Below are 18,571 nucleotides of genomic sequence, written 5' to 3'. Positions count from 1 at the left end.
AAGGAGAAAGGATGTCAACTTTGGAAGAATAACAACTTTGATTGCTCTTCATCAACATAGATTGACCACTAGATCTCTTTTGGGCTGTAAATTGTGGGGGTTGCCAACATTCATCATTGAGTGTGTTTCGCACTGCTCCTCTCCTTCTATTTACCCCCAGTGTCTGAAATTGTCAGAACTGTCAACAAAGATATGCAAATGTATGTCTTGTGTTTCATATTATCATTTGGATAATATGAAACTCTAATGCTGCTCTCTGCTTCAAAATCTGTTAATTTACACGTGGCACTGGTATTTTTAATGACTGTGAAATATTTTTTGGATGCAGCCAAAGCTAAGGCCTCAGAGTCATTACTCTGTCTTTTAACTGTACTATTCTGTTGTTAGGTTTTACTATTGGGAAGTGTGTTTAAGCTGCTCAAAACAACCTGGTCAGCAGAGGGTGTTTTACACATTCAGGTAGCATATCTGTAGCTTAGTAAAACAGTAGAAGAAGTAATAGTGTGGGATGAATGAGCCTATGAACGCCACTGAAGAGATCTTTTCTGACCAAATGGCATATGGGGTCAAGGTAAAGTCTGAACAAGTGAGTCTTGAATCTTTTGCGGAAGATGGCGAGTAACTCTGCTGTCCTGACATTCGTCGGGAGTTCCTTCCACCACTGAGGCACCAGAATAGAGAAGAGTCATGACTTTGTTGAGCGACTTTTGTTTTCCCTCAGCGATGGCGATACCAGCCAGCCAGTTGATGTAGTGAAGCGAAGTGCTTGCACTGGGGTTGTGGTTTGAGCAGTGTTTGGAGGTAGATGGGTGCATGTCTGCCAGACATTCCAAGATGCGCGTTGCAACATGGGTGTTGGAGGATTGGGGAAAAGAGAGGAACATCTGGGTGCACAGCAGTGGTAAGAGAATCCATGTGATATGATTGCATAGCCTAGTGATCTAGCATCTAATGAAGAAAACAGAATTGTTCCTAGTACTGAGTCTTGAAGGACACCAGTTTCCAGAAATAAAGGTTTGGACAAGGAGCCATTCCATATGACATGAAAGGTGTGATTTGTCAGGTATAATGTGAACTAGGTTAGAGCAGAGTCAGTGATGCCAAGTTCAGCCAGAGTGGAAAAGAGAATTTGGTGGCTGACTGTGTCAAACACAGCAGATAAGTCGAGGAGAATGACGAAGGATGAGGGGGACAAGGCTCTGGCGGCACACACACTGTGAGGAGGGTCGTCTCAGTTGAGTGAGCAGTCCTGAAGCCAGACTGATTGGGGTCAAAGAAGATATACAGGTCGGTAGTTTTGGATGTCAGCTGAGTCTGGGGTGGGTTTTTGTTGGAATGCTTTTACTGTAGCTGTCATGAAAGGAGATGGAATAATGCCTGAAGTGAGGGAGGACTTGATCAGTGCGGTGAGAAATGGCAGGATGTCGTGTGAGATGTCTTTAAGAAGGAAGGAGGGAATTGGGTCAAGAGAACAGGTGGTGGCATGGTTGGACGCTTCTGTACCTCCGGCCTGCAGAAGTGTGAACAGTCAATGCTGGGGATGGGTGGGGTCTTTGAGGATGGAGGCAGCTCTCCTGTGTACTCTGTGGTAGTAGATGCTCTGCAGAGAGGGCAGTGGAGGTCTGGTGATCTTCTCTGCAGTCTTTACCACTCTCTGCAGGCATTAAATGTCTAAATCAATAGTTCTTCTGAACCACAGAGTGTTACTACCAGTCAAAATGCTCTCAACAATGCAGCTGTAGAAGCTGCTGAGGCTCTCAGGTGACATTCACATTTTCCTTAGCCTCCTCAGAAAATACAGCCACTGTTGGGCCCTCTTTACCAGCTGTGTGGTGTTGAGTGACCAAGTGAGGTCATCACTGATGTGGACGCCCAGGTATTTACAGCTGCTCACCCTCTCTACTTCAGAGTAGACAGCTGTGTCATCTGCAAACTTTAGGATGGTGTTGTCTTTGTGGGTTGCGACACAGTCACAGGTGAACAGGGTGTAGAGGATGGGGCTGAGGATGCATCCCTGTTGAGGGCCAAAGTTTGTGATAATGCTGGCTGAAGTCCTATTTCCAATCTTGACAAACTGTTGCCTGCCAGTCAGAAAGTTTAGAAGCCAGTCACAGATGGGGTGCAGATCAAATGTAGACAGTTTGTCAGTGATTTTGTGGGGGATGACTGTGTTGAAGGTGGAGCTGTAGTCCACAAAGTGGGTCCTGATAGGTTGGAGTCTTTATTTTCCAGATGGGAAAGGGATTAGTGTAGAACTGCAGTGATAGCATCTGAGGTGGACCTGTTGGGCCAGTAGGCGTATTGCAGGGGGTCCGGTATGCTGCTCTGAATGTGGGTCAGCACCACTCTCTCAAAACACTTCATAATGATTGGAGTGAGTGCTACTGGCCTGTAGTCATTCAGGAAGGTGGTTGGGCTCCTCTTGGGGAGGAGGATGATGGTTGTGGTCTTCAAGCAGAAGGGAACGGTGCTGTGGCTGAAAGTTGAAGATGGATGTGAGAACATCAGCCGGCTCATTGGCACATGATCTGAGAGCCCGCCTGGGGCAGTTGTCTGGTTCAGCTGGCTTGCGGGGGTTGATGTTACTCAGGACTCTCTGTACCTGCCCTGATGAGATGGTTGGTAGGGGGAGGGATTGACAGGGGACTGTTAATCCAGGGCTTCTGGTTGAGAAACTTCTTGACTTGTATGGTTGGCACAATGTTGTCGACACATGTGCTAATATACCCACTCACATTCTCAGCATAGTCCTGTATGCTGACAAAAGAGTCCCCCAGAGTGGCTGCAGCTTTAAACACATCCCAGTCCGTCCGGGCAAAACAGTCCTGCAGGATGCTCTCAGTGTCTGGGTTCCAGAGTTTGACTTTGTTTTGGTTTGGTTTGTCTGTTTTAGTCTTTGTCTGTATGCTGGATACAGGAACAAAGAGATGTGGTCTGAGTGTCCGAAGTGGGGGCGGGGTGCAGCCCTGTCGGCACCGTGTATACTGCTGTAAACATGATCCAGTGTGTTCTTGTCAGGGGTGGGAATATCCACATGTTGACAATTATTAGGGAATATAGTCTCAAAGTTGAAGTGGTTAACCCTTAGGAGTCTGGGGTATAATTGGCCATTTTTGACTACTTTTGATTTTACCATTATATTTCACCTTAAAAACTATTTACCTTGCCTTGTTTGGTGTCATTATTTTCAGCACAACCTCACATGTGTGACTGTACAGTTATTTTTTCATTTTGACATACTGTATTAACACAATGGACCTAAATCACAAAAACATATAAAAATCCGAGTAGGAAAAAGTTCGATTTTTTACTGTGAAAACCACAAATACGATAACGAACCAATTTTATTACTTAGAATACAAATACAAATTGTTGTTTGCCAAAATTGTGCATAGGTTTTTGAAATTTACAAAGTTTACATTTAAATGCAGGCAACGCCTCAGGCTCAGGGCTCCTCAGCTGCTTCCTGCCCGCTTCACATTCAGTAGTCCCCTCATTGTTTTGACTCACAAAACAAAAAAATTTGACTCCACTACACACTAAACACACCACACGAAACACTACAGAACACACTAACTATACACTCCAAATACGTTAAATGTCACAAATCTCTCAACTCTCAAAACTATCGATCTCTATCGCTCTCTGCCACCGTCATTGCCACTGTCAATCTTCGCCGCTGTTCCTCCCAAAACTTCCGCCTGCTCCTCACAACCAAATCACGTGTTTTGCTATAGAATTTTGTGATTGGTTGGTGTGGTGCCTTTTTCCACCAATAGGAACATGTTATTTTCCTTGCAAACACTTCCTGCTTGTGGACACTTTTGGGAAAAAAAGCCCGTTTGTAGTATCTCTTCCTGCACCAAACGCGCAGCAAACGTGCCAATAATGTTAGCGAAAAAAACATAGCGGACATTATTTATCATATCTCCGGTTTTACTTGGCCTATCAACACGATTTAAAAACTGGTATATAGTTTGAGGGCTGCCCCAACACAATACGTCGCTGCTACGTCATCTTGAACGAGTCACGTGATTTGATCACGCCGGCGTGATCGTCGACTCCTAAGGGTTAAAGTCGCCAGCTGTGATGAAAACAGCATCAGGATGAGCCATCTCTTGCGCGCTGATGATGCCATGGAATTGGCTCGTGGGGGATGTAAACAGGGGCCTAAAACACAGGAGTAAATTCCCTCGGTAGATAGAAGGGACGACATTTCAGCAGTAAAAACTCCAGATCTGGCAAACAGTGCTGCACTGTAAAGCATTTCATACTTGATGCGAGTTAACTCAACTTGACATTTATCTTTGTTTTAACTCAGAAATTAAATGTAATAAGGTTGATTTAACTAGAATATTAATATAATATTATCACATTATGAAGTTGACCGCACTTTTAATCACTTGTTCACGAACAAGACCACGCCACAATTTAATGTTAAGATAGTTGGTAACACTTTATAACAACTATCCGTTAATACTAGTTTATAGGTCATTAGTAAACTGTTAATTAATGAGTTATTAATGACTTGTTAAGTGTTTGTTAACAGTTTGTTGTTTATAACGATGCCTTATAGATAGTTAATAGACCATTAATAAACTGTTAATTATTTTTTTATAAATGACTTGTTAAATAACAGTTAACAGTTTGTTAAGGATTTATAACGATGCCTTATAGCTAGATATATCAATCTATATTAATAGATCATTAATAAACTGTTAGTTAATGAGTTATAAATGACATGTTAACTGTATGTTAATGATTTATAACTATACCTTATACATTAGTAATAGATCATGAACAAGCTATTAGTAAATTACTTACTAATTACTTGTTCAGTATCAGTTAATAGTTTATATATGTTATTGGGACGTTATTCTAAAGTTGCAACTATTCCTCATTTATTAACTGTTAGTAAATGAGGGTAGTTGCAACTTTAGAATAACGTCCCAATAACATACATAAGCTAATAACTAATACTTAACTAATATATTAACTCACACTTTACAGATCAGTTGTTAATAGTTTGTTAACCATCTACTAATACCAGTGAAACTTTGTAGAACAGCAAATGGGTGGAACAAGTTCAAGGTACAGAAATTTGATGTGATATTTAAAATATCAAATTTTTGTACCTCAACATTGTTCCACCCATAGGCTTTTCTGTGTACTGTATTTTACCAAAGAAACACCACAGATGAAATGTTGAGCATTGTGTTTAATGTATAGAAACACACATACTGAGCCATCACATGGCAGAACAGCAGTATACAATAGTATACAAACCCATGAGGTTTGTACACTTTTTGTGCAGGACATGAAAACAAAATAAATCAAAATCAAGCCATTGGTATTACTGATAGGAACATGTCTTAGCACAACTTGGACCCTCTATACTTAGTGAACCAGACCCGAGCTACAACCGAACTGCTCTAGGGCACCATCCCACAGTGACACAACACCTAAGCTTTCTTAGACAGAGGAATCAGTTTCCCCTTTTTCTTTTGATGTTCAACATCCCTCAAAAGGTTTGGATCATTAATCAACACTTCCAGACATTTTTTTGCAAAGTTCTGCAGTCGTTGCTGTGGTGTATGAGCAGCCAGCAACTCCTTGTATTTCTTCGGGGCCACAACAGCCAGCTCACAGATCGGGGCATTGGCGACGACGGTGTTTCGGTCGACACCGACCTTTCGATATGCCACACTCAGCTTTCTTCCTTTCTTGTGCGCCTTAAGGACTTTCCTGTATCTCTTGATGACCTCCTCAGGATGACGTGCTGAAACAGATAGAAATTTAGTTAAGTATAACAAACATACAAGTAGTGAATTGACACAGGGAAACACACACATAGATGCAAAGTGGTTGCAAAAAGTAATGAAGATTACATGGGCACAGAACAATTGGAGGGTCCAAGATAATATACCCACCAGGAAGAACATTTTGGAAAATAAACTTTATACATAGAGAGAGAGAGAGAGAGAGAGAAACAGAGAGAGACAGACAGACACAGACAGACAGACAGACAGACGTTGTGATGTCTACATGCCTGACACACATGAGGGGAGCGGCCTTATTTCTTGTTTTTTTTATGTTTGTTTGTTTTTATTTATTGTCTGTATTGCTGTTTTTTGCTTTGGCAACACTGTATTTTAATGGTCATGCTAATAAAGCGCTTTGAATTGAATTGAATTGAGAGACAGAGAGAGAGAGAGAGAGAGAGAGAGAGAGAGAGAGAGAGAGAGAGAGAGACAGACAGACAGACAGACAGAGAGACACACACGGACAGACAGACGTTGTGATGTCTACATGCCTGACACACATGAGGGGAGCAGCCTTATTGCCTTCCTCTCTTTACACTTTCCTCTCTGCTTGCCATGTTGCCTTTTTTTCTTCTCTTTTTTCTTCCTCTTGTCCTTTTTCTTGTGACTCTGGTGGTGGTGCTTCTTTTTCTTCTTGCATCTTTTCTTCGATTTCTTGTCTGAATCAGAAGAATCAGTTGATGAGGATGAGGAGCTGGATGAAGAGGATGAAGAGGAGTTGGATGGACTGGAGGATGAAGAGAAAGAAGATGCACCAGGAGACGAGTTGGCAGAGGAAGATGTGTCAATTGTCCCACCGACATCTGTATCTACAACATTATAGAAAATACAATACCAAATGCATTACTGTGATGATACAAGTCAACTCACATACATTCTTATCAACACTTACATTTATTAAGACTTTCAGTTTCAATGATTCATCAAATCGTGATCTCATCAGTTGGACAGATGTGTCTGCTGTCAATCAATGCTACAGATATTATCTTCCAGGTATTAAATGTACATGTGTATTGTTTGGGTAATAACACGCTCATGCTCTGATGAAGGTCTTGTCACCGTGAAATGTTGGCCTTTCTTCCACTCAATTGTATATATATTTTACAAAGCACCCAAGTATCATTGTCAGGTGTGCAAACATGTTTTCCCAAGAAAGTGTTAGGCCTACTTACTTTGACCAATTTGTTGGCGGAGGGAGTCTCTCTCCTTAGTCAGGTCACTGATTTTTTTCTGTGACTGTGTGCTGCTTCTTCTTGGCCTCACGAAGCTTAAGCCACTTCTTCTTAATATGTAAAAATGCTGTTGGAGCTACAGTTGCCTCAGTATCTGGAATGATAGGATAGAGAAAAAAGCTCTGAGCATAATTGCCAGGTGAAGGTAAAATAAAATAATGAGCAGCTGGCTCTAGAAATCTGCACTGGATCTCTGAATGAGTGAACATATTTGTATAACTATCATCCATCACCAGTGAATGTATGAATGGATATGTACAGACTATCATTATATACATATATAAACACATATATATACACAGGTCTGGGCGATATGGCCTTTTCTGAAATATCTCGATATTTTTAGGTTATGTCACGGTACGATATATATCTTGATATTTTGCCTAAGCCTTAAATTAAAGTTTTGATGCATACAATCACACCAGTATGATGATTCTTGTTTGACTATTTTGCAGCCAATTCAGTTATTCTAGACTAAGTTTTACCAGCTAGACCAGTCTGGTAAATTCAGAAAATGACATCACTGTACTGTAATAGCTTTCAAAACCAGGAAAAGACAACTATTATGCTATATAACAATATCGATATATTGCTCAGCCCTTATATATATTTGACAGCTGTAACATTCAATCAACATTGATTAATACTTTGTATGCACCCTGTGTTGCTCTCCGGAAATAACAATTCTACTAACTGTAGGCGTACAACAAGTCTTACAACTCATATAGGCTAAATCTTCTATTTTCGGCAAGCGACTAAACACACGCGCGCGCTGGGAACACTGGCATCGGACATTTTACCAGACCGTGTATTCATTCTTTGAAATCAATGCTAATGCGAACTGCCCATCCAGTAATGAACTTGCTGAGTGAGTGAAGGAGGGGCGTGTCTGACTAGGCTGTTACCGGTTGTCACTTATCAAATTACAGTGGTGATGCGAGGTGATTGACAAGTTGACAACCAGCCAATATGATGGAGGAGGCCGGATGGCTCCTCCTCCAGCCCGTGAATACAATTATGATTGGCTTGTTTCACCCTCGTCACCCCCGACCCATAATACAATTCAAATGTAATCTGGCGGGAGCTAGTCACAGAAACTCGGGAAGCTTGTGTGATGTGTGTGGAAAGAACAGAGTGTTAGATCCCGAGCTTTACCCCTGTCCAGGAGGTACTTGACCAGCTCTCCGTTTAAAGGGTTAAATCCCTAAACCTAAAAAAATATTGACAAGAGGATAAGAAAATAGCTAGGCCCTAATCAAGTCATATTGTAATATCATAGCCAAATAATGCCTGGTTTAGCCACTGAGCTAAGAGAACTTATTGAAGGCAGAACTAAATCTAAAAGAAGACACAGAGAAATAATCAAATGGATGCAGAAGAAAAGGCTTCTAAGAAGACGGATGAGATGCCAAAAATGCAAACACAAGATGAAATTCAAGGAATAAGTTTGTGTGGACAACTATGCATGGTAAGTTTATTTTTATTGCATGAAATGACAACATACATGGGTATTTTGGTCCAGAATTCTAGTGAAAATGAAATGTATTTAATTGTGAGCTGATATATCTTAATTCATGTTAACATTGATTTCTAGAAATACACTACTATACACTACACTACTTAATACTAATCTACAAGATCACAACACGTCAAAATATTGTGAGCTTATAGATCTGCTATTTTCAGAAAAAAATACTGAAAAAATTTCACTTTTGAAACATATGAACACATTTTTTGGGGGTTCCTGGCACAAAATATTTTCAGATGGGGTCCCTGGCCAAATACACATTAATTTGGGGGTCCTTGACATGAAAATGTTTGAGAATCACTGCTCTAGCCACTACCCTGGCCTGTGTCATTCTTATCTTTATTTGTATATATCTTCAGGGTTTGCAAACACCATAACCAAAGAGGGAGGAAACTGAAGAGGTCTATTAGACACAAATCTATATTCAGCAATTCAAAGGTCTCCATCTTCAACTGGATGTGCTTTGTGTACAGGTATGCTATGTCATAGGTATATGATTTTAGTCTGTGTCTATGATGAAAAGTGTTTATTTCAATAGAAATACTGTATAACTATGCTGTCATAAACAATAACTGGAGACTATGTAGTAAAGCTTGTGATTATTATGTTATGGAGCATCTCTAGACTCATGATGATAACAGGTGCTTGGAGTTATTTCACTTTTGTGATTTATTTTGCTAAAACGTGTAATTTACAGCTTGAATTCTTAACAGTTTAATTATGGAAATATGTTTAATTGCTGTTACTTATGGGATGCTGTGTTGGTCAGCATTAGGCCTGGTGGAGCAACATGAGTGTCTGACCCTGCCTCTTGAAGCTCAATGGCAATTGGCTCTCTCAATCTATAGGCTCTGGCAATTAATATTAGAAATAGGAATTTACAAATATCGTACAGTATTATTAGTCCCAAATGTATTGACAGAGCTCTGTAGAAAATACCACAAAACATATTTTCCATCATTATTGCTGATTTGTCTACACATTAGTGGACAATTTGCACATCGTGGGGTGCAGCAGATGCAAACTTTGTGTATCAAACCAAAAAGATCAAAAGAACTGTGGTATAATAATTATTTGCCTTGTTCTATCAGATTTGCACAAGGCCTGCGTCTACGTCAAGTGGACATGATCAATGATCAATGATCATGATGATACGGACGGGGACGAATGGCTGGTGGCTGGAAGAGGAAGAAGTGGGTGTTTGGGATGCTAGGTGTAAACCGGAGAGGGAGAAGACATGCAAAGCCTGTTCTTCACTTAGTCGAGAGAAGAAGAGGGAGAGATCTGGTGCCACTTATAGATCACCATGTTAAAGTGGGATCTACAATAATAAGGGATGAGTGGCGGGCTTATCGCAATGCTTTACCTCAGCTATGTTACACCCATTTCACTGTCAATCACAGTGTGTCATATGTCGATGCCCAAACAGGTGCACATACTCAGCACATAGAGAGGGCCTGGAGAACGGTTAAGGAAAATGTGTGGAGACTCAGGGGGAATCGTACAGAGGAGTTACTGGTAGACCATCTCAGAGTTATTGAATGGCATGAGTGGCTTGCCATTAAGCATCGCAAAGTGCCGTTAGGACGGATAATCCATGACATTGCTGTGATGTATGGACATTAAATGTCCCTCTGAAATTCTGTTTATCCAGTGTTTAGCACAAAAAGTGGCCAAACCTCATGGGTTTGTATACTGTTGTATACTGTTATATACTGCTGTTCTGCCATGTGATGGCTCAGTATGTGTGTTTCTATACATTAAACACAATGTTCAACATTTCATCTGTGGTGTTTCTTTGGTAAAATACAGTACAGAAAAGCCTATGGGTGGAACAAGGTTGAGGTACAAAAATTTGATATTTTAAATATCACATCAAATTTCTGTACCTTGAACTTGTACCACCCATTTGCTGTTCTACAAAGTTTCACTGGTATTAGTAGATGGTTAACAAACTATTAACAACTGATCTGTAAAGTGTGAGTTAATATATTAGTTAAGTATTAGATATTAGCTTATGTATGTTATTGGGACATTATTCTAAAGTTGCAACTATTGCTCATTTACTAACAGTTAATAAATGAGGAATAGTTGCAACTTTAGAATAACGTCCCAATAACATATATAAACTATTAACTGATACTGAACAAGTCATTAGTAAGTAATTTACTGATAGCTTGTTCATGATCTATTACTAATGTATAAGGTATAGTTATAAATCATTAAAGTCCATGCAAAGCAAAATCAGCCATTTTCTTCTAAACACATTAAACAGGTCATAAATGTGTTTACTTAAAACATGTAAAAGCCATTCGACCATTTAGAATTTAATTTTGGAGCTAGGCTCACAAACTGTTTTTCAACATTTCTGTGTTCAGGATTTAATGGGCGGGTCAGAAATCATGCAAATCATGGCCGCGTTACGTAACACGGCCATATGATTTGCATAAACCCGGCCCTGCTGCGGAAGTGGTATAAATAAGTTCAGCGCATCAGCTTCAGCGGTTCTCCCACTCGCTCTCCAGTCGTGGATAGCATTGCTTACAATAGTCTGCAGCTAGCTAACCAGCCAACCAGTCAGCTAACCAGTCATGTCTCCTCCAAAGCGCTTGTGCATCTTTCCTAGATGCCACAGTGTGCAGGGTGACGGCGCTGTTAGCTTATTTAAGTTTCCTAAGGAGGACAACGTAAGGAAACGGTGGATTGATTTTGTCAAGAGGAGCTAATGTTACTGTTACACCAACACCCGTCTCTGCAGTGTCCACTTTACCCCTAATAGTTTCAGCAACTATCACCAGGTAATGTCTGGATTTCTGCAGAGTCCGTTGACGCTGGTCACTGGGCATAATGTGGCCGCCACAGCCGACCCTCTCCGTCCCGCTGACAGCGGGTCCCACCGGCAGTATTTGGCGCTAGTATATGGGCCGCATTATTGGTGAGCTGTCCCAGTGTGTACTGATAATCCGGAGGCGCAGAGCGAGGGCGTGTCGGTCTGACAGTCTGATAACTACACAGGTCCTTCCACTCAACTAAATACAGAGAAATGTCCCACAAAGCAAGGTTACATGACCGAACACAAGTAACGTAGTAACTGTAACTGTCTTTGGCAACTTATATGAGGAAAACAAATACCACGTATGTGGAGAAGCGTCTGTCCTCCTGTCCGTCCTCCGCCTGTCCTCCCGACTCTTCGTCACATTTCTGCTCAGAAAACAGCATCTGTCACCGGAAAAGACTTTAACTCACCGAGTGTTTGTGACGAAAATAAATCACTGCGACCGCCAGCCCTCCTGACCGAGACTTCAGGGAGCTTTCCCCCAAAAAACAGCCTTCTTCCCCGCGACTGAGAGAGTCAGACAGCGTCCTGTTTACTGATGGTGATTATGTATAATTATGTAATTAAGCGCGAAAAACTTAACTCCATCACTTTCCAGGATGTTTGGTGGGTCAGGAACTTAATCACTACACATTATAACAGCATCCATATGATTATAAACTGTCCGCGGGTTTAGATAGACAAGGGGAACACCTGGGGAAACACCGACGTCATTAACATGACGTCACGCTGTAGGCTTGTGCAGTACACGGAATTTTTTTGGGCCAGATCTAAGCTCTAAGTGTAAGTGTGTGCTTATGTATATTATAAATAATGTACATTTGGGCAATTAAATGCATTTTGCTGAAGGTGTTAGGTGAATGTTATTGCATTTAATCATGACATGATTTGGCCTCATTCCCTGAGTGGAGTCCATCTGACAGCACAGTGATAATCTTCAGGTAATATTTTATGTGCACCAATATAGCTTAAGTTTAGTTTATTTGAAAACAGGGACAGTGCACATTAATAACATTACTGTAAATGCGCCAGAATTAGCCAAGAGGCTATTTTTCATCTGTAGTCCCTAGACAGATGTTAAAGTCACCCTAAAAACAGAACAGAATATAGAAAAAATTAGATTAAAATTACAAAATTACTAGCCAGGGCAATCTACAAAACATGCACAGCAGTTAACAAACATGACAAAATAGCATATATAACATCAATTTAGAAAACATCATTCAAGACGCAAGACACATCACACCACAGCATGCAAAGCAGAAGCACAAATACAGAATGCATGCAACACAATAAAAACAAGACCACAATAAGACAGCACGCAGTAAAAAGAGAAGATGGCTACAGATTCAGCATAGACAGACCGAGGACAGGAAGGTGTAATCAAGTGCTAGTGCTGACAGAGCTGAGCACCAATTAACCATCTCTTCAAATGAGCTCTGAATAAACTATAGCTATTCAGGTCTCTAATAGTTGCTGGGATGGAATTCCATTCTAGTGCAGCTCTAACAGAGAATGCAGACTGACTAAAAGAACTTTTCCTAAGTGGAATAATACAGTCTACTCTTGCTGCACCTCTTGTGAACCCATATGCAGTTGTTCTTATGTTGACGAACTGTCTGAGCGGAGGAGAGGTGGAACCATGTATAATCTTGTACATAAGACAAGTATTTACATATTTAATCAAATTGTCCCAACTCAGCAGGTTATATTTTCTTAATATTGAGCAATGATGAAAATCTACTGGTTTCTTGTCAAGGATTTTAACTGTTCGTTTATACAGAGATTCTATTGGTTTCAGAGAAGTGTTACTAGCCTGCGACCATATAGTTAAACAGTAGATGATATGGGAAAAAAACATAGAATGCATATACATCTTAGCCGCCTCTGTTGACATATAATCTCGAATGAACCTGAAGTTTGAGAGATTGAATTTGACCCCATTACAGACCTTTTTCACCTGAGCCTTGAAAGAAAGTTTAACCAAAACACCAAGGTACTTGTATTCAGATACAACCTGTAGCCTCTCCCCTGATACAAAGATATCCGGCTCAACACTAGGACTGTTCTTCTTGGTGAAAGCTATGACAAGGAATTATATGTAGACTGGGGTTTTACATTTGTGTGTAATGTAAAACATGGACTGTGAGGAACGAGGCTGAGCACTATCAGTGTCTGACTCAGTGACAGTTTCTGGCTCTGATGGATCAAACAGGTCCGGCTGGGTCCGTCCGATGATGCTGTTAGCCTCCATTGTTACTGTAGGTTGCGTCCTTGTACAGTACACGGAGGAGGCTCCCCTCCCTGCGTGGGCGTGGTTCCAGCGCCTCTAACTGACACGCCCCCAGCGTTACACAGCAGAGAGAAGTGCTTGTTTTTCCATGACTTTGAGACCTAATTTTATATACTTGGCAATTTTTTTAATCTTTCAAATTTGGCTCAGTGGTCAATGACACATGTTTCTGTGGTGTGACAAACTCATAACACAAATTTATTTCTGCTTTACGCGGACTTTAAGTGTTTGCTTTAGGAAAGGGCTAAAATAAAATATATATGTGATATGTGAATACCATGAGACTGACTGACTGAAGTGACACCCATTTTGGTGAATTATAGCAGGTCCAGTTCATTGGCATCACATTTGGGAGGGAGAGTTTGTTGTTAGGCAGATGTCTGTCATGTCTGCTATGTCCTCGTCCAGTGGGAGCTTTTTTTAATCTTTCAAATTTGGCTCAGGGGTCAATGACACATGTTTCTGTGGTGTGACAAACTCATAACAAAAATGTATTTCTGCTTTACACGGACTTTAACATACAGTTAACAAGTCATTTATAACTCATTAACTAACAGTTTATTAATGTCTATTAACTATCTATAAGGCATCATTATAAATGCTTAACAAACTGTTAACACTTAACAAGTCATCAATAACTCATTAATTAACAGTTTACTAATGATCTATTAACTAGTTATAATGGATAGTTATCATAAAGTGTTACCAGATAGTTTATTGAATTGGTAGAAGATTTTGGAAAGGGTGGAAAGAGGGGGATCTAGGTCCGTGGATGAAGAAAGGGACGGGTTGAGGTCGGTGGATGAAGAAAGGGAGGAGTCAAGGACGGTCGATGAAGAAAGGAGGGGGGTCGAGGTCGTGGATGAAGATGGAGTTTGAGTGGGGCACAGATTGGCTGGACCGTCAAGGAACCGGGAGGTTGAGACTCAGAGTGGGGGTACATCTCGAGGGGCACACGCCTGGGTTGACCTGGCTTCATCACCCTCCCCCCCCCGGTTCCTGTGCTGGGATGGCCTGGGTTCCTGATCTGGAGGATCTTCTTCCCACTGGATGTCAATGTCGAAGGCTGGACTGGAGAGAGCTGGTTAGGCTTGCCTATATAGATTTCATGTGTGACTGAATGATTGAATCAGGGCGAGCAGGTATTTGAGTTAATGAGACATGGGTGTTTTGATGAGATGTGGGTGGTTATGTTGATGAGACACAGGTGGTTAGATTGGCTGAGCCCGGGTGGTGGATCGGCGAGGCGGGGTGGCATGGTCAAGTTCCTGAACCTTAGTTATAATAACTCCATTTGATGCCCGAACCAGAACAGTTATATAAAACACATGGGCACCACATATGCTGACAACTGGGTTCAATGCAGAAAGGATGACCAATGAGTAGGAGTTGTACATTGTGGAAAAATAAGAAATAACAGGTTTAACACCTTGATCCTGGTATGGGCTTTAAAGGCTGACCTTTAAAGGGGAAATCTAAGCAGTTTATTTCTGAGCCCATGTATTCTTGCTGAGCACTGGTCCGGTTTTATGTTCATGATGACCCTCTGAAAGAACTCTAAAGAGTATTTCATATCATGGGGTTACTCGAGATTCAGGCAGTAGATTGTTCCCATTAACATGGCAGAGCCTGTGGAGACATCTCTTAGATCATGCAGGATGATCTTCTCCTCTACTACCACAGCCACGTTAAAGATTTCCAAAGGAAATGCATCATGCAGGGGGCCTTCGTGTCCTATCAACAGTCCAACTAGCACTCCTTTCATCATCACGTCAAGGGTTTCTCCAGGAGCCTGAAGACATAGAATACACTTAACTAACATCTCCAAGATCAAAACATCACTGGCATTCAAATAAATAGACTGCAAAATGTTCACTTAAAAGTAATTTAAAAAAACATTTCATGTAAATTACAGCCTCCAAAATACCATTAACGTTATATAAAATCAGTAAAACTCAACATGTAATATGTTCAGTGTTTTGCTCTAGAGTAGGCGTTAGTGTATGAGTGAAGGGACTGAATGTGGTATGGTGTTGTGGTACATATACAGTATACATCAATGCTCATACTTATTATGTTATTGCCAACACTGCAGCTCTGCAGCTCCCATTGCCATAACTATCTCATCCAATAATAAGAATTTTACATAATTTCCGTAAACAGGAGTGTGGCTTTCGGTATGGCAACACCTGTAATGAGCATAAAAAAATATTACCTTATTCACATTTCAACTTAAACAAGTGAGTGTAGTATCAAATGTGTAAACAAAGTGTCTTCTCCCATCTTCACTATTATTACTCACCCTGTCACGACTAAATATTGACTTTGAATTGACTTAACCGTGTTCAGTGTCGTGCTTTTGGGTTCAAATCTCTGTTGTTACCATAACAACATAGGCCTTTTGCACAACAGCCAATCTGACATTCCATTGCATAGTAAACAGATGTAATTTATTAAAATTAGTTATAGCCCTATTCTGTTAAGGTTCTGTTCATGTTATGATATTGTGCATTCTGACTCACATGAATAAATGTAACATTAAATAAAACTGGACAATGGTTTGATCAGTTACACCTGTGTTTGCCCTACCATGACTTCAAAATGGCTGCTAATGAAAAGGGCCAGTTACATACACTCTATTGCACTATTGCATAACATGCACCTCTTATACACTTTCTTGCATTTAGCCTCTGCTGTTTTTATCTTTTTATGATTTATATGGAATTAGATTTGTGCCAAAAGAAACAAACAAAACTTCTTAAATGTCAAACAAAAACAGGAATTTGAGAGAACATAAAACTCATTTCAAAAATAAAACTTAGAACTTGCAATCAAATAATTTGTCAAATAGTGTAAAATATTGGTCTTTTACTCTTCTAATAATGCCTTATGTTGTTTACGGTTCTCTCTGCTTCTCTCTCTCCGCTCAGACTTTTGCGCTGACTCTCAGCTTTGCGGTCTGTCTGCAGCTCTTTCTCGTTTGCGCTCCCTGACTTTTTGTTTGCAGTTTTGGCACAAACCTCTCGGGTGGGCGGGCCTTTTCAGCAGAGTGTCCCCATTGGCTTATTAGATTTTGACTGACACCGCTCAGTAACTATGTGTAGATAGCTAGCGCACTAAATGACCCCGGCTTTAAAATGGGGAGAAGAAGAAGATGACGATGACGACGACAGCGACAATGAAGAACAATATATTTATGTCATAACTACTTACATTTCATTAGTTTTTTCTTGTCGTCGGTTGTTAGTGTTGTTCTTCATTTTCGTCGTCATCTTCTTCTTCTCTCTGTTTTAAAGCCAGGGTCGTTTGGCACGCTAGCTATCTACACATAGGTACTGAGCTATGTCAGTCAAAATCTAATAAGCCAATGGGGACGCTCTGCTGAAAAGGCCCGCCTACCCGAGAGGTTTGTGCCAAAACTGCAAACAAAAAGTCAGGGAGCGCAAACGAGAAAGAGCTGCAGAGACAGCGCAAAGCTGAGAGTCAGCGCAAAAGTCTGAGCGGAGAGAGACCAGCATAGGGAACCGTAAACAAAATAATGCATTATTAGAAGAGTAAAAGACCAATATTTTACACTATTTGACAAATTATTTGATTGCAAGTTCCAAGTTTTATTTTTGAAATTAGTTTTATGTTCTCTCAAATTCCTGTTTTTTTTGACATTTAAGAACTTTTGTTTGTTTCTTTTGGCACAAATCTAATTCCATACTGAATCACTTTGCAATGACCACGCCCACTTCCGCCTGGAAAGTTTTTTCATAAAATCGCAAAAACTGGAAAACCTACTTTTTCGAACTCTTCCTTGGGATTTTGTCCGATGTGCGTGAAACTTGGCACGTATGCTCTTCAGCTGAAGAGCTGAACTTCTCTAACTTAAAGTTATCAAAATAATTTTGCTCGGTCAAAAAATGTGCAAATTATTCAGGAACAAATTTCTGTAGCTAGCTATAAAAATGTAAGCTGTTTGATATCTCGGTCAAACTAAATGCTGTGAACACCAAATTTGAGATCCTTGGTTGCCATGACACTGGGAAGGGATGAGCCCAATTTGGCGAATTTTGGCCACTAGGGGGCGCTAAAAATATGGGAAGTTTATATCTCTTGAACAGCTACACCGATTTTTTTAAAAATTGGTCGTATGATGTAGGGCCAATCCTGAGGCCATATCTTGAAGGTGGTCATGACTGGTCAATGTGGGCATGGCTTATTACAACAAATCCAAATCGGTACACATTCAGCCTTTTGTGCTTCCAGTGCACTTCCCATTACAGCTAATACCACGGCTCAGAGGGGGCCCGAGGGGCCGAGGGAACGCGTATGCAAGCATATAAGCGGTGCTAGGAACCCTATTGTAATTGTAAAGATTTTTATTTTTATTTTTCTCCGGCTAAAAGTGGTGCTGCAGGCTAAACCGTGCAAGGGAGGGCAGTGCAATTTGGAGGGGTGGTCCAGACTCCTGCGAATATCTCAGACACAAAAAACTACATATATCCGCCTGCAGGGGGCGCTATAACCTTGGCCAACACGTTTTTGCCTTTAACTCCCAAACCGTATGTTGTACATTCAAAAACCTTGTATCCCCAGATTCCCTGAATGGAGCTGATTGCGATGGCCACGCCCACTTCCGCCTAGAATTTTTTTTTTTGCAAAATCGCAAAAACTGGAAAACCTACTTTTTCGAACTCCTCCTTGGGATTTTGTCCGATCTGCGTGAAACTTGGCACGTACACTCTTCAGCTCGATCTGATCTAAAGTTATCAAAACAATTTTGCTCGGTCCAAAAATACGCAAATTATTAACGAAAAATTTCTGTAGCTAGCTATAAAAATGTAAACTGTTTTATATCTCCGTCAAACTAAA

The 18,571-nt window shown here is 40.7% G+C and overlaps 1 protein-coding gene across 3 annotated transcripts in view; it reads left to right on the top strand.

The window, feature by feature from the left end:
• The window catches only part of LOC115588349 (calcium/calmodulin-dependent 3',5'-cyclic nucleotide phosphodiesterase 1A-like), a 159,583-nt gene that overhangs the window by 45,313 nt on the left and 95,699 nt on the right, over positions 1-18,571 (top strand). The gene's annotated exons all lie outside the window — the stretch shown is intronic.

This window comes from Sparus aurata, chromosome 9 (genome assembly GCF_900880675.1).
Source record: "Sparus aurata chromosome 9, fSpaAur1.1, whole genome shotgun sequence".
In the NCBI taxonomy this organism is placed as follows: Eukaryota; Metazoa; Chordata; class Actinopteri; order Spariformes; family Sparidae; genus Sparus; species Sparus aurata.
The sequence above is the reverse complement of the archived record's forward strand: the minus strand, read 5'-3'. Positions and strand labels throughout refer to the sequence as shown.